This window comes from Centropristis striata, chromosome 6, assembly GCF_030273125.1.
Source record: "Centropristis striata isolate RG_2023a ecotype Rhode Island chromosome 6, C.striata_1.0, whole genome shotgun sequence".
NCBI lineage: Eukaryota > Metazoa > Chordata > Actinopteri > Perciformes > Serranidae > Centropristis > Centropristis striata.
The window spans coordinates 21143856-21159426 of record NC_081522.1 but is presented as its reverse complement, the minus strand read 5'-3'; the positions used below and the strand labels follow the sequence as shown (position 1 = coordinate 21159426).

At 39.5% G+C, this 15571-nt stretch overlaps 1 protein-coding gene across 1 annotated transcript in view; it reads right to left on the bottom strand.

Moving 5' to 3' along the window:
* Nucleotides 1-13486, bottom strand: part of mical3a (microtubule associated monooxygenase, calponin and LIM domain containing 3a) — a 102358-nt gene extending 88872 nt beyond the window's left edge. The window contains exon 1 of the mRNA XM_059334360.1: nucleotides 13338-13486. The gene's annotated coding sequence lies outside the window, so the exon portion shown is untranslated. The remainder of the gene's footprint in view (nucleotides 1-13337) is intronic.
* Between the last annotated feature and the right edge of the window lie 2085 nt (nucleotides 13487-15571).

Below are 15571 nucleotides of genomic sequence, written 5' to 3'. Positions count from 1 at the left end.
TAATGTGCACTTGATTCACTTCAGCTCAGTATGACAGCCTTTCCTGCATTTTGCTGTCATGTACGGTGTTCTGTTGAGGGATGCGCTGGCTTAAACAAAGAAAGAGTAGAGGAGCTAGGACTTAAGAGAGGAAATGTTAGCCAATCGGCTAATCTATGCAGTGTAAAATGCCATAGGCTTAAGATAATAAGCCCATGTATTATTACCCGCCGCTCACCCTTAAAGCAGTCTACCAATGAGGAAACAATGAAATTATTGTCTAAGGGGCAGTCCATGGCCTAGAGGTTAGGAATCGGGCTTGTAACTGGAGAGTCGCTGGTTCAAATCCCGGTACTGACAGGTACCGGGATTTGAACTGAAGGATTGAAGTGCCCTTGAGCAAGGCACCTAACCCCCCCGCACAGCTCCCCGGGCACAGTAATGTGCTGCCCACTGCTCCTTGCATGGTGTGTTCACTTGTGTGTAAAAAAGGATGGGTTAAATGCAGAGGTTGAATTTCCCCATTGTGGGATTAATAAAGTAATCTTCTTCTCATCTTCTTCTTCTAGATCAAAACTGAATTTCGCTTGGTTAAGGTCGCTTAAAACCTTAAACAAGGTGGAGCTAGAAAAAGGTAGGTACTATCCACTTTGGCTAATGGAAAACCAAAAAAGAGCAAGTCAAGTTGAGAGGAGCCGTGCCGAGCCAAGGAATGGAAATGTGGCATCAGACTGTTCAGTTGTGCTGCCACAACAACCTTTAATTCTGTGCAAAAGAAGCCAGAGAGGGCTTCACTGTGACTGAGCCACATTTCATCCCTGTATCTATACTGCTTGCCTATATTAGATCCATTCCAACCATGACGGGGGGTTTCAAATGGATTGGTATCAAAGTGCAAAATAGCACAGCCAATGAAAAAATTACCATCAAATCTCTCTAAGAAAACGACTCGGGGGAATATTTACCGACGACAAAGGGTCTCTCTTATGAAATTCATATTAGTAACGGCTTCGGGGGAGTCTGAGCCGTTGCCCAGACTGCTTGCTTATGGGTGTCAAACATGGCCGATTAGAGCAGCCTGCCAGCACTCGCCGCAGCTATTTGATTTAGCAAACCTCTCAAATCCCAACTTGAATGCCACTTCTCCCACCTTCATGCCTTTCATAACCAGAGTGGAGCGGGCGCCGCAGCTATGCAGCCATAAACACAGTGAACCACAAGAGGAGATGGAAGGGGAAAATGCAAAAACACTGTAAAGCACAGCTATCAATAGCACTGCTTGTAAAAATCCTCATGGGTTTTAATATTTGGTTATCTGTTTATTTGCATATGTCACGCCACTGTAGTGAGACGGAGGCTTGTATCTGGTTACTCATATACTCAGATCCATCCTTCCCAGAGAAGTAGGGATTGTAATGTGACACGGTCAACACAGACTAGTCTCCAAGGCTTAGTCATGACCGATGTGGAATGGAGGCATGCAGGAGAGGAGATGATACCTCAGACTGGCTACAGGAACTATTTAACAGATTCTTCATGCTACAGAGGAGAAATGAAAATGGAATTCAAAAACTAAATAATCAGAAGCTGGATGGGATTAGCTCCGTACATCTAACTAGGGTTGTCAAAAGTATCAATACTCAAAAAAGTATAGATACTAAAACGTATCTGGATACGATACTCATTTTCAAAAGTATCGATACAACAATTTATTAAGCAGCTAAACCATACAACCTCAAAATATTGTTCTAATTGTTATTGTTTATTGTATTTATTTATTTTTTGCACTACCTCAGACCTGAAGCTTGTTATCACAGTTGCAGTTTCTTTTTGCACAACTGTTTTTTATTATAAATATTTAACCTGTGGTTCTGTTCATTTTAACATGTTGCATTTTTCTTGTTAATAAAAATATTTCTGTTAAATTTGGGGGTCTTTGTTTTTATCCTTGTGGTATCGAAAATGGTGTCGAGTATCGAATATTTTCCTGAGTATCGGTATCGAGTTGAAAATTTTAGTATCGTGACAACCCTACATCTAACAATATCTAACATTTCAAATTGATTCCTTTATCTCTGGGTGTTGAGTCGTGAAGGATAATGGACAGGAATATAAACAGCTAACCTTCGAAGAGCCTTAAAACTAGACCACATATGTAAAACACAGAGGCGTACCCATGGTATGTTTCTTATTCTGGCAGACCATGGGAAACTACTGTACAACTCTGTGCTCTCCTTTCTTGCATGTATTAATTACAAAGCTAATAGTTAAACTTCAGTGAGGCTCAGAAAACTTCCAGCCTGCTGAATGTAACAGCCAGGCAGGCGAGAAATTAGTAAAGAAAGAATGACAAATGGGGCAATACACCCGCTGCTGACATTGTGTGATTATTTGACTGGGTTGACTGAACTCTGAGGCTCGAATAAGGGTTATGATACTGAATAGTTGTTATAATAGTGTAGCCTGGCAATGCAAGACTAATTTGCTAATGCGTATTATTCTGGGAGCTCTCAAGTAATTTTTGGTTTGTAACAAAAGCAGACAAAAGAGAGACATACAACCAATCAGAGCAACAAAGTATGTGATGTAGCACTGAGTGACACGTGCTCGTTGGTGCAGTGCTTGGTCCATTTTGAAGCAGGAAAAACATGGCGGCATGGTCACAAACTATCATAAATAGCAGCGAGAATTACAAATTACAGTCACTAAAATGTGTTTCTAAAAAACATCTGAGGTGATCAGAATCTGATCTGTTCCATGACGACATTACTCACCCAATCAAACCTGCCAAAAAATAATAATAATTGCAATTGGTAATGAAATAATGAGCAGGTCTCTTCTGATTTACACTTATTTTTCATAAATGTTTAAAAGCAAAAACCAGCAGAAAAGTAAAGTATCATCTATCCACATAATCAATAAAATACAAAAATAACTATTTTCCAGACTTAGTCCTGGGGTTCATTGTTCATTGTAGACATTCTGAGATTCATTCTTCCCAGATTTACCAGTCAGTGCCTTAAACAATTTAAAAATCAATAGCATCTGAAAGAACCAAAGAAACCAATGGCCGAAATGCAACAGTGACACACAGCAAGCACACAGGCCATAATCCTGTCACATCCACACTTGCTTTCTCTAATCTCAGTGTGTGGGCGCGGCTGTGAGCAGTTTGGATGGTAAACAAGCTGCGGGATGTGTAGGGATGGTAAAATCAGAAGAAATCAAAAGAATTAGCCACCAGTATATCTCAATGCATCAACGGTGACTCGTCAACCACACCCCTGTCTAGACCTGCAGATGCCTTGACCTTTGTCCAGGACTCAAACCTCTTCAGATGTGGACTTGTGACAGCCTGTCAGAGTGCAGCAAAGCAGCTGCAGGGAGTGGGCAACCCCGAGGGCTCCAGTTGCAGTAGGGTGCCAGGTTCTCACTAAATCAACTACCAGAGTGAAGAGCAGGATACCCAATAGGTTGACTGTAAACTGAGGACTGTAGAGCAGGTACACATATATCAGTTATCCTAGTTGGTATGAGGTTTAGCCAGTGAGTGCATACTAGGGCTGGGCGATATGGCCCTAAAAGAATATCATGATATTGCAGACTATTTTTGCGATAACGATATTCTTGACGATATTAGGAAATACTTAAAAAGATAGAAAATTAGATTTTTTTTTGTAGTCTGTATAAATAATAAAACATCTAAAATGTAGTTTGAAGTGCAAATCTCAACAGTTGCCAAATACAAAAAAATTTACTCTTGACTCTTGAGTATGAGCAAATAATAAAAATAACCATTTAGGGGTTCTGGGGGCATATTTTAATGAAATTTTGTAAAGGAGGAATAAAGGTTCTATGGTATGGTATGTTTTATTTAAGGCATCTTATTTTGACAGTCTTCTTGTAAATTCTGTGGTGGATTCTCTTAACACACTGCGCTCTTATTTTGAAAGGTGCATGTGTTTAGCGACAGGGAGCAAGTAGCTTTTTGTGATTAAAACAACTTTAACCACTACATCAAGAAGTAGGAACATTGCCAATATCATGATATGCATTTCTTTTAACCATAAAAAAAATATACCGATATTATCGTGAACGATACGATATGGCACACCCCTAGTGCATTCCCAACTCTTTATCTGATTCTTGCTTTAACTCAGACAGAAACAGAAATATACTGCATTTTAATTCTCTGTTTTTGTTAAAAAATGAGGCCACACCTGTGTTTGTTTTTTGCCAAGATAACTTGGCTAAAAGTGTATCTCCCCATCTGCAATCAAACCCAACAAGGGAACCTGTAAATATGACCCAAAGTGAAAGCATAAAACAAAGTCTAGATTGCACACATGTGCACATCAAACAGACAGTAGCGTGAGAATGTACTCTGTAAAAGTGGCTTTCTTCCCAGCCTCACATTGCTCAATCACTTCATCTCCCTCATGCCAGTTCCACTAAATAGTTCAGCACACCCAGGACCAGAGGAAGGTCGGCCTTCCTGTGCAGAGCTGCAGGCTGATCCACTAGGAAGGTAACTGAACACCCACACACAGCCATGATGAAGCATGATGCTGATAGCTCTACAGAAGAAAGCATGAAAACAGATTCCTTCCAAATTACACTTTAATCCCCGTCACATTAAAAGATGCAGGCCTGCGTCTAACAGGTGCAGCACAGATCACATTTAAAGCACCAGATGAAAAGTACTTGGCTTTAAGTCATGCTTCAATAAATAAACAGAGAGAGGGAGGATGGATCATGGCTTAACTGGATAGAAGGAGGAGTAGATACACCACAGAAACAGTCCCAATTAATTCATTCCAATGTGAGAAGTCACACAGGGAAGTCACAAGCTTTAAGCAATGCCTGCAGGAAATACTTTTTAGCTGTCGCAGAACCAGGAGAGATACAAAGTTGGGGCTAATGGATGAATTCAGGCTACATTTTTTTTCGAAACAGGTCATTTTAAATTCCTCGCTTCAGATCTTCAAAGATTTCCCAAGCCAATAAATAGGGATGTCATGATTACCCGTTTTCCTGATTAATTCAACGCATTCCCTAAATGCCGCCAATTTCCAGAAAAGATTATGCTGGAACCATGTTGGTACATCAGCGCAACTTGCCCGGAACAAAAATAAAGTTACACAAATACCGCGAGTCACCACTTGTGTTTCTTTGTTTTCGGTCCGTGCAGTTGCAGACGGAGGTGACACGAGGTAAAGCATGAAAGGGGAAGAGCTATTCCCTCAGAAAAAACTTGTAAAATCATCCGTGTGAGAATGATTTAGCTACCAAAAAAGACCCAGATGTCATTGTTGAAGACGGTCTGCCCAGGTGGAAAACATGCACAAAAAGTTGCCGTTAACTTAAAACAGGCAATACATCAAACATGTTTCAAAACCTGTGGGAAAACCACTCGGCGTTGTACGACACAAAAAGGTAAATAGTAACTGGGTTAAGTCATGTCAATGTTTACCTAACATAACAATGAATTGGTAGAAAATACGTACCGTGTCATTTGCCATTAATTGTGTGCGACACTGATTCAGCATACAGTGCATGTCATGTCATGCCATGTGCAATGGCCTGTGTAAGAAAAAAGTAATGTAATCTTCTAAAGGTCCTTATTTAGTGAACATTTATCATTACCTCATTTTGTTTCTGTATTGAGCACTGATAATGTAACAAAAATGTAAAAAATAGGTCATATACACGGGCCAACCAAAAGCTTAATTTTAAGTAATTAGACTTTAAAGGAACAGTTCAATAGAAATGAAACATAAATGTGAAATGTGCAAGTTTATGGGAACCATGCATTGAGAGTAAACCCTCGTCAGGTTTAGCACCGTCCTGCCAGTAGAGACACCTGTGTTGACTGATCAGATCTGGCAACCTCCAAAGTACTAATTGGGCACGTCTCTTGTTTTTCCAACCCAATTTAGATTAAATCACCTCCATTTCTGTATGAGGAAAGCCTCAATGCAGCTACATTGGTGTCCTTTCCTATGCTGTGACAAGTGTGTAGCTAGCATCTAGCTAGTTATCTAGCTAGATTGACAAGATGGAGAGCAGATTGCAGTTCTGGACACCGACCTTCAGCTAGTGACTGTAGCAACTTGAACTCAGGTGGCCACCAGCCCACTGTGTCCCTCGTTGCCGGGGTTTGCGCTAGCTAATTTGAGTCAGTCGCTAACTGAAGGTCCGTTTCGAAGTTACCATCTTCTTTCATCTCGAGGATAAAAGGGAAGTGAGGCAGAGGAGCTATCTAGTTAATTCTTGTCTCAATTGTGGTCTGATAAATTGTTAATTCGAGATTTAATCTAAAGTGGGTTGGAAATAGGATAGACGTAGTCAAGCTAGCTGTTCCCCCCCCAGCCTTTATGCTAAGCTAAGCTAGCCATATCATATCTTCAGTTGTGTATTCAACGTACGGACTGAGGCTGATTTCAATCTTCTCATTCTCTGAGAAAAAAATAACACAATAAAGGTGTTTGTTAAAATATTGAACAATTTCTTTCTATACTACATTAGCTGAACTCTTGTTTTACCTTGTGTTTGGGGAAGTGGTTCAGGCAGCTGCTGTATGAAGCAGGTGTAAGCTAAGCATCCTTCTGTATAATTAAGCAGGTAAAGCTTCAATGGTTCACAAACACAAGCCTTTCAATTCACTTCTGATATTAGAGTGATAAGGCTCAGATTCACAGGTTGTTACAGTGAAAAGGGGTAAAAGGATAGCCATGGTCAAAGCAAGCAACCCACAGACTGATGGAAAAAAAGACCAGCAGAGACAAGGCCTGTGTAGGTTTGTTGACTTTCTTCTGGGAAAGAACATTTAGTGGGCTTGTTTCTCCATCAGGCCTGCCAGAGAAGAATTCGTCTCTTGTCCAGATAGGCAGATAACCAGGCCCCGGGGCTCCGCAACACACAACCAGAGAGTGAATGTGAAATATGATGTGGTCTCTAGAGGGATGGACGGCTTACTGGAGTGAAAGGGCCTGACATAAGAGGAAGGTTAACGTCTATAAGCGGAGCAGCTGTTAGACGCTTCTTGAACTGTTAGCTGAAAGGACAAGCCATTATGTACGTTTCAGAATATTAAAATGGTTCTGAACAAGACTGGACAAGCTACTGTAAATCTATCAGGCTAGGCCAGCCTGGTGCTTGGTCCCACCTGTGGGTTTTAGTTCTCTCTCGTCTATTGAAGACATGTTTGTTCATCATGAGGATCCCATAGTTCATACTTTAGCAAGGTGGTTGCAAAGGGTATCCACCAACTTCTAAAACCGGCAGAGGTAGCAGAGAAGGCAGATCATTTATTACTTGATAAGCCAGTGGTAACTTTTAAAGCTTAGCTGAAAAGGCTGCAATACTTTCTGTTAGGGCTGGGTATTGTTAAAAACTTTCTTTTCTTTAACTTTTGATTCTTTAGGTCACAATTCAATTAAATATCGGTTCGATTCAATATTGATTTAAATGCTTCGATATCGATTCAATAATAAGAATTACACAAATAATTCATCAGAGTAATTGTTGATCATTTTAAAATAAATATTCATTTTCATGCCCATATGAACAGCCATGGTATAATTCATAGCATTGTTGAGCAATAACACATCTGAAAATAAAGCAATAGCACAATAATACTGAAAACGGACTACAAAAGTAAAAAAAAAAAAAAAATGACAGTACTGTATTAACATTCAAGTAAAGTGCATGTCAACTTAAATTATATTTGTTTTCTCTTGCCAATTGTGATATATATATATAACTCACATAACATTTTTGAGCAATAAAATAACTGAAAATAAAGCATTAGCACCATTATACTGAAACATTTTTTCTATTTCCTGTGTTCCGGGTTTACACTGGAATCCAAAATGACTCCATACATCTGATTTTAAAGTTGAAGGCGGTGGTTTATTACTGCTGCTACCTGCTTTGGTTGCCATGTTGTTGTTGCTGTGTGGCCTCCGTTTGTACAAAGCAAATGTATTGCTCACAGCGCCCCCACTGGCCAGGAGCTTGAATCGATTCAGAGGATTTAATGAATCGATATTGAATTGGGAAAAAATATATTTCAATGCATTGATGAATCGATATTTTTACCCACCCCTACTTTCTGTAACATGATACATCAAAGGTCAACAGTCTCCACCACCAGTGTGGTACTCAATAGCGTGAAGAAGAATGTTAACAAGCAGTATCCAGGAAGCATGAGAGTCAGCAGTTAGCACACGCAATGCTGAGACAAATATGACAAAGTCATGTGACCAAAGGTTATATTTGAGTAACCAAGGGTCTTTGCCAGTGGCCCTGTGTTTGCAAAGTTGAATGCTCAAGTGGTTTAATGGTTAAAAAAACTTGAATATGGAAAGCTATTGTGTTGAGTTTCCTTGAAATGTTCTGAGTGAATTTGTCACAACAACAGACATAACTCCTATACTACATTACCATGTAAATGCCTATATTCTGCAAGATTCACATCAGATAGATTTTCATTGGCAATGGTGGTTGTTTAGCGATGAAAACAACAACTCCCATAACCCAACAGTACTTCATGACATCTTCCAAAAAAAAGACTTTTTGTGAGTACTCTCACAATTTATTGCAAGTACTTGAATATGCAAATAACTTAAAATGCCCATCCCTAGTTAAGACACATCCCATGTAACAGGTAACTGGGCGGGTAAGACACAGCTGCAAACAAAATATGAGCTAAATAAGGACTGAAAGCCTCCACAGAGCTGAGGGAGACTGCAGTTTGGTGATAATTTGTCACGACAAAATGCACCTTTCAAAAAGTTTCATGGGCATGAGTCAGTGCAAGTCCATTTTAACAAGACCATTAACCTGCAATAGTTTGGACAACATGTTCACTGGAACTTTGATGGAAATGATACCGAATTTCCCATCGGGGATGAATAAAGTAATCTATCTATCTATCTATCTATCTATGATTTGAGCCATGACAGCCATCACGTACAGTAAGCAATTCATGAGTCACCATCAACCTTTGTGTGTTTTTCTACAACAGTTTTACAGCCACAGCAAAGAAAACTGTATGATATTGTTAAACTTGACCCAACAACTTTTTATAAGCCCTCTGTAGCTGCATTTTGAATACATTTAGTCACACAATCAATGTCATTCAACACACACACGCAGAGGGGAAAGCCAGATTGCACGTTTCAGCCATACAGTGTTCAAGGGTCAACAGACTGGCAAAATGTAAACAGTCTCATTGGCCTCAGGAATGTATTTGTCACACTGGCCTATTTCTGACCTGAGAGGTACAAGAAACAGCCAAGTGGTAAGTCTTTAATCCGGAGCTGTTAGAAATCGCCAAAGCAAATGGACTGGTGCCAAATCTGTAAGTCATACACACAACTTCAACCAGGCTCTGCTGTAAGTCCTCCAAATCTAACCTGCATGATGCCAGGCTAAGAATGGATTGGTAGGAAATTGACTGGAATGGTGACGTTGGACGGTATTTGGAAAGGTGGGAAAGGTTTATTGAAGTGGAAGGCTGGCATTTAACTTAACCCTTTTTTTTATTTTCTCTTAGGTTATCAAGTTTATTGATATACTGTATGTTTTATGTGGTAAATATGTTTGATGTTTGTTGTGTCTTGTTTAGTTTTGATGTGTTAAGGTTCTTGTTTATTTTTGTGGTTTTATTTATTTATTTATTTGGGTTGTTTTTGTGATTTTGTTGTTGTTGTGTTGTTGTTTTTTGGGGGGGGGTTTCTCTCTATGTTTGTCCATTGGTGATTTGTGTTGTGTTTTGTCTAAATTAATAAAAAAAATAATAATAATAAAAAATTAAAAAATAAAGAATGGATTGGTAGAGAGGAAAGAGAATGGTGACGGATACTAATTCATTAACCATCTTACGTGTCCGAGCAGGACCTCAACATTTTAGGAAATGGTAGAGGAATTCTTTCTTGTCATCGGTCTTTAGATATATCTTAATCTGAAAACGGTAACCTACCAATCTTAATGGTATCTTAATGGCTTCTGGCAGGCTGTTGGGTTTTACGAATGACTCACTTCTCAGGAATACGCTAATCATCACATGACCTCACCCAATAATGGACACAGTTTATGGGGAAACATGGTAACTGTTCTTCAACACACTGTTTCTAAGCAGTACGTGATCCCTGCAGGACACAGCCCTCAAACAGTTAACAACATGACATTAGCATTCAGTTACAGAGTCCTTTTAAGGACTTGGTGCAGACTACAATATGCACGTTGGTTTGACATCAGCGGGGGCCAGCAAGCTTCTGATGAGTCAACCACAGCAACAGACCTACAGGCTAAAGCTGACAGTTTGGGTACATCCAGCCGCTCATGACACAGCAGGAGCTGCCTTCAGAGGACTTCCTTCCTTCTGTCCTTTCATCTAGCCCTGTGTTTCCCAATCTGTGGTACTTTGGAGGGTCGTGGGGGGTCAGAGCTAGACAGGAACTCACTCTTTCCCGCTGAAAGACAGTCAGCGCGGGGTCAGAGTGACTCAGCTTCACTTTTTCCTCTATGAATCCACACTACCTTTTACGGATGCAGTGGATAGAATTGATGGTTTTGAAAAATCAAATTCTTGTTCAATTTGTGATGGGCAGTTTCATTGTATTAAGGATAGTGCATGAGTCCACTATGTCACGAGGAAACTGCATTTTAATGATGTTCTGTCTCAAAAAGAGATGAAAGGACGGCACTGTGGATTTTACTGATAACAGTGCCACTGTCAATTCTGCATAAATTCCCTCATTTTTTGTGCAGGGAAAAAAGGTATGCAGGGTTATACAGGTTTTCAGTGTCAATGTAAATGTTTTATTGTCTCTGACTCTCAACACAGTATAGAAAAGGCACTAAAGTTATTATAACATAGGATTTCTACCCTCCGATGTGCTGCTGTGTTGGACTTGTGCATAGAAAGGCACAATCCCAATTCCCAAGAAGTTGGGAGGTTGTCTAAATCGTAACAGAATGTGATCATTTACCAATCCTTTGTGACATATTAAACTGAAAACTACGTTCAAACTGATAAACTTTTGTTTTTTGAGTATACACATTCTGATGCATTCTGTTGTCATTAACATTTTGGGAACTGATAAGCTTGGAGGCATTTTTATTTCCAATGCATGAGACAATTTGGAACTGGTTCTCAATTTCCATCCCTATGAGACCGAACACAAGGGTGTCTTGGACAGGGGCAAAAACCTAAAACAATAATGCAATGCTCATTATAAAGAGTGTAACAAAATCTCTGATAGTAGACATATTTCTATTATCCCTATGCTATATTATGCTGTGATTATTTCACCTGGAAATTAATTTTCAGATTGTGGTGAGGTGAGTTAAAAGAGGATTTTTGCTTCTTTTATTCCATACAGAAGGATATAATACCAATTAACAACAATATTAATAATAACGTATTGTGATTTTCAAATAGATTAAGTTAAAATCATAAATAATTCAATGCAAGTCTAATGATGTCTGCATGACTGCAAATATCCGACTAACACAAAACTGTCCTTGCATCCAATTTACCAACCACAACCTTCTCCAGTTCTGTCTTGTGCTGAGTCAGACACCAAGCAAACATCCTCCTCCTTCTCTGCTCCACATCCTGAACCCTTAAGAGGGAAACTGTGAGTTATGATAGCACATGTGGCTCAACAGAGCTAGAACATCCCAATTAACATCTGCCTACTCTGAAACACCTTGTGACCTCAGAGCAGATGTCCAGCAGAAGTCTAGCACTGAAGCTGCTACACACTGTAAAACTTTTTACTGTAAAATTACAGTAAATTACTGGCAGCAGTTTCGCCAGTAAGTTACTGTAAAATTTACAGTACATCTACTGTATTATAGAAATACAGGTCCGTTTACTGACAAACTGTCTCGTAACAATATCATTTTGACCGTTTCAATGCCTGAGCAATTATGATAACTCCCAAAATGCATTGTTTTCACAGCAATATACTGTACAATCATAATACAGCAAGTTACTGTGAGAATTTGACTGTAAATTTACAGCAAAGTCTTACAGTGCAGTCTAGAAAAGAAGGTGGATGTAATGCAACAAAGGTCAATATCACTGATCAATACAACAAATGCTCCATCACTCAACTTAGACAGGGTAAGAATCCTGTTAGGTCAAGACCTTTCCACTCCACTAAGCCGCAGACTGACTCTTGTTGCTGTATGTTGATGTATCTGGGTCAGCTGGAATAATATGGTATTGTTACTGTTGTTGAAGTCAGTGTGAGGTCACTCAACAAGACCAAAAACAGGTGCATTAGATAAAAGCATGCACTGACTTGTGACTCATTAAATGATACTAAACAGCTTTGTCACAACACAAAAGACCTCTGAGCACAAATCAGGTGCATCAAAACAACATCCCTCCAACTCTTTAAGCAGCAGCAGCATCAGAGATTGGATACTTCCTTGCCTTGAGCATAATGCATGATTCAGTTTGTGACTAGGATAGTTGATGAAAACAAGCAGGGCAAATAAAAACTCATCCAATTTTTCTTTTGAATGGACTCAGACAGAAAAAACTCAGAAACTGAACAAAGAAACAGTCAAGGTCACACTGTTTGCCTTCAGCTGGAAACTTTCCTACATTGCCTATAACAAACATCTATTGTACTTCAGTGGCCTCTATCACAACATTGAAACTTCTTCAGTTGTTCTCTACTATGAATTAACATATGCATGTGAAATATTATGTTAAAAGTAATGTTGCATACAAAGAGACTGCACCGCCATAACAAAAGGAATTCTCTCCTCAGAGTCAAATAAGGTACATGTAATCAACACATTTTAGTTATGACTGTGTTATTACAGATAAATCTGTTCACAAACTAAAATGTCAAGCTGTTTGAATGAGGCAGATCTGTGTTATCATGTGTCTTTGCCTATTCAATAATACCAGCAGGCATTAGTCAATAAAACAAAGACGAACGTAAAGTAAATGGATAATTTAAAAGCTATATTATTGTGCCCAAGATGATGATATTTCACTATGACTGACTGAGGGTAAATACTGGCACCCTCCAACACATTCCACAGGCTATCCCATTCGATCTTAACAGGCTGATAGCTAAACTGAATTAAAATCGGCAATTGGCAGATGACAACTGATGCACCACTACAGCAATGGGCATTAGCACTACAGATAAAAATGTCAGATTTACTACACGGCCGCGTAGTTAAATCGTTAGTTGCTCTATTAAAACCAGCAGACCGTGACATTCCCAAACGTGCAGAGGTGCAGTCCGCGGATCCCAGGGTAACGTTACAAAATGCACCGTGTTTGTCAGGCGATCGGGAGGAACATTTCTTCTTACCATTGAATCCTGTGTGTCTATAATCCATCCGTAAATGATGGGAATGAATCCATGTCCGTGTGTAGATCCAGATTTCCCCCGTAAAATCCAAAATAGTGGTCTATTATTTAAGTGGTAATGCTCGTTAAGGCCAGAGCAAGGAGCCACACAGCAGAGGAGAAGGCGCAACTTGAAACTGACAGAGAGGGATCGGTCGAAACCATAACCACGCCAAGGAGGGGGGAGCGAATAAGTCTATAAATAACAGCACGTCCCCAAAGCATTGCACGATACTAATTTCACTGTAATTCGTTATCAAATATTACTTTAGTAGACCATAAGGTGGTATATTGACACGAAACAATTCTATGTATGAATATTTCTAGATGTATTTGAATATTTAACGCGAGAGCCCCCCAGTGCTCCTTGGACTGCTCCTGCGTGTTTTAACTCAGTTTAATCCGATTGGTCTCTTCCAACGTGACGCAGCAGTACTGCTGCCTTCACATGGTGTCAGAAACATTAGCTCTAGTTTACACAACAAGGGAAGGCGGGCGGGATTTCATGTGATAGCCGAATTGCGGAGATTTTATTGCAATTATATTTTACTTTAAAATATTACTTGATACCTTGTGTGTGATTTTACACCCTAAATGCACGCTGACTTGACTTACCATGAGGCGGTTAGACAGGTTAATGTCAACAACTGATGGCCCTAAAGAGAGCTTAATAAATTAATTATTATGAGTGACAACAGACAAATAGATCTAACTGAGCTTATTCTATGGAAACTGTGTCCACTGAAACGTATGTAGAACTTTTTTCAGTTCGTTGACTGAAAAAAAAATTGTAAGAGAAATTAAAACCAACGTATGGGTTCCTCGTGTCTACATTTCTGCCGATTTGTCAATTGAGTTATCAGAATAATTCAATAAGCACAGAGTCAGTGGCTTTGCAGGGACTCTGGGATGAGTCATTTAATAGTTTGCATGACATATAGTAATGGACGTTGTACCTCAGTCTCAATAACTTTTTTTCTTGTGTCTGTCTGCAAGTGTCTTTTCCTCTTAAAAATAATTCCAATTGAATTGCAAAGCCCATGTGTTTGTTTTCTAACAAAGCATAGTCATGGATTGTGCCGTGGTTTCGGAGCGGCTGAAGTTTGCCTTAGTGGAAAACCACTTAAGATTACCACTTGGGAAAATTATAAGTTTCAAACAATTGCTTTCAAATGGCAAGACATCACATGGAAAACAGTATAGTGAGCCTTTGGCTGCTTCCCACAGACAGAAATATGCATCAGTGATACACTGCTTTGTTCTGTCTCAATCACAACACAATCCAAGACTTATACTCATATTACAGAAAGGTACTGTACAGAGCAATCAGCTACAGCAAATCCAAAGATGGTATTAAAAGCTGTAATGATTATCCTAAGTGTCTTGGCTGATTCATGGGAAAGGTCAATGACATGCAGGCCCTTTGTAAAACCCACTCAACTATCAAAGTCGCTGCTGCTTCAAATGTGCCACTGCTCACTGCATCACAGGATAGCAAAATCAGACATATCTCACAGTGTACTTAAGTTCATCCACTTTGATCAGCAGCTTTAATCTACAGTATATTCTTGACTGAATTCAAAGCTAAAAGGAGGAACCCTTCTGCTATCAGCCCTCTGCAGAGTCTGTCTCTCCCTCTCGAACATCCGACAAGGCGGACACGTTTCGGTCACCTCCTGTCACTGGACAGATAGGCCTGTGTAGCTGGTTTCTGAGAGTAAACAGAGACACTCGACATTGGTAATCCCTCACAAAAATGATGTGTAAACTTCAAACTAAAGACAGCCACGTGGAAGGATCAGCACTGCATTATTTTTGTTCATTCAACAGATCGTATATCACTTGAAAAGGAATTTTAAAAGTCTTTAAAATGCAAAACATCTGTTCTGTCTACATGTTGGAATAAGAGGGATGAGGGAAAAGAACAGGGATGGAATTATAGATGAGATAGAGGTACAGAGATATGAATTTAATAAGGCGCCAGACTACACAGATTATTATGGATAGGTCATACAGTGAAATGTCTGTCTTTGGAAGAAAATGAAATAATCATTAGTGTATACCCAGACTTGCTTATTATGAAGCTTATGTAATGCTTTCTTTTAGGGTGGTGGAAAAAAAACATTGAGCTTCTCACTTCCTGGTGAATTGGGCTCTGCGCTGCATACCTTGGTAAGTGCATAATAACTCTATAAT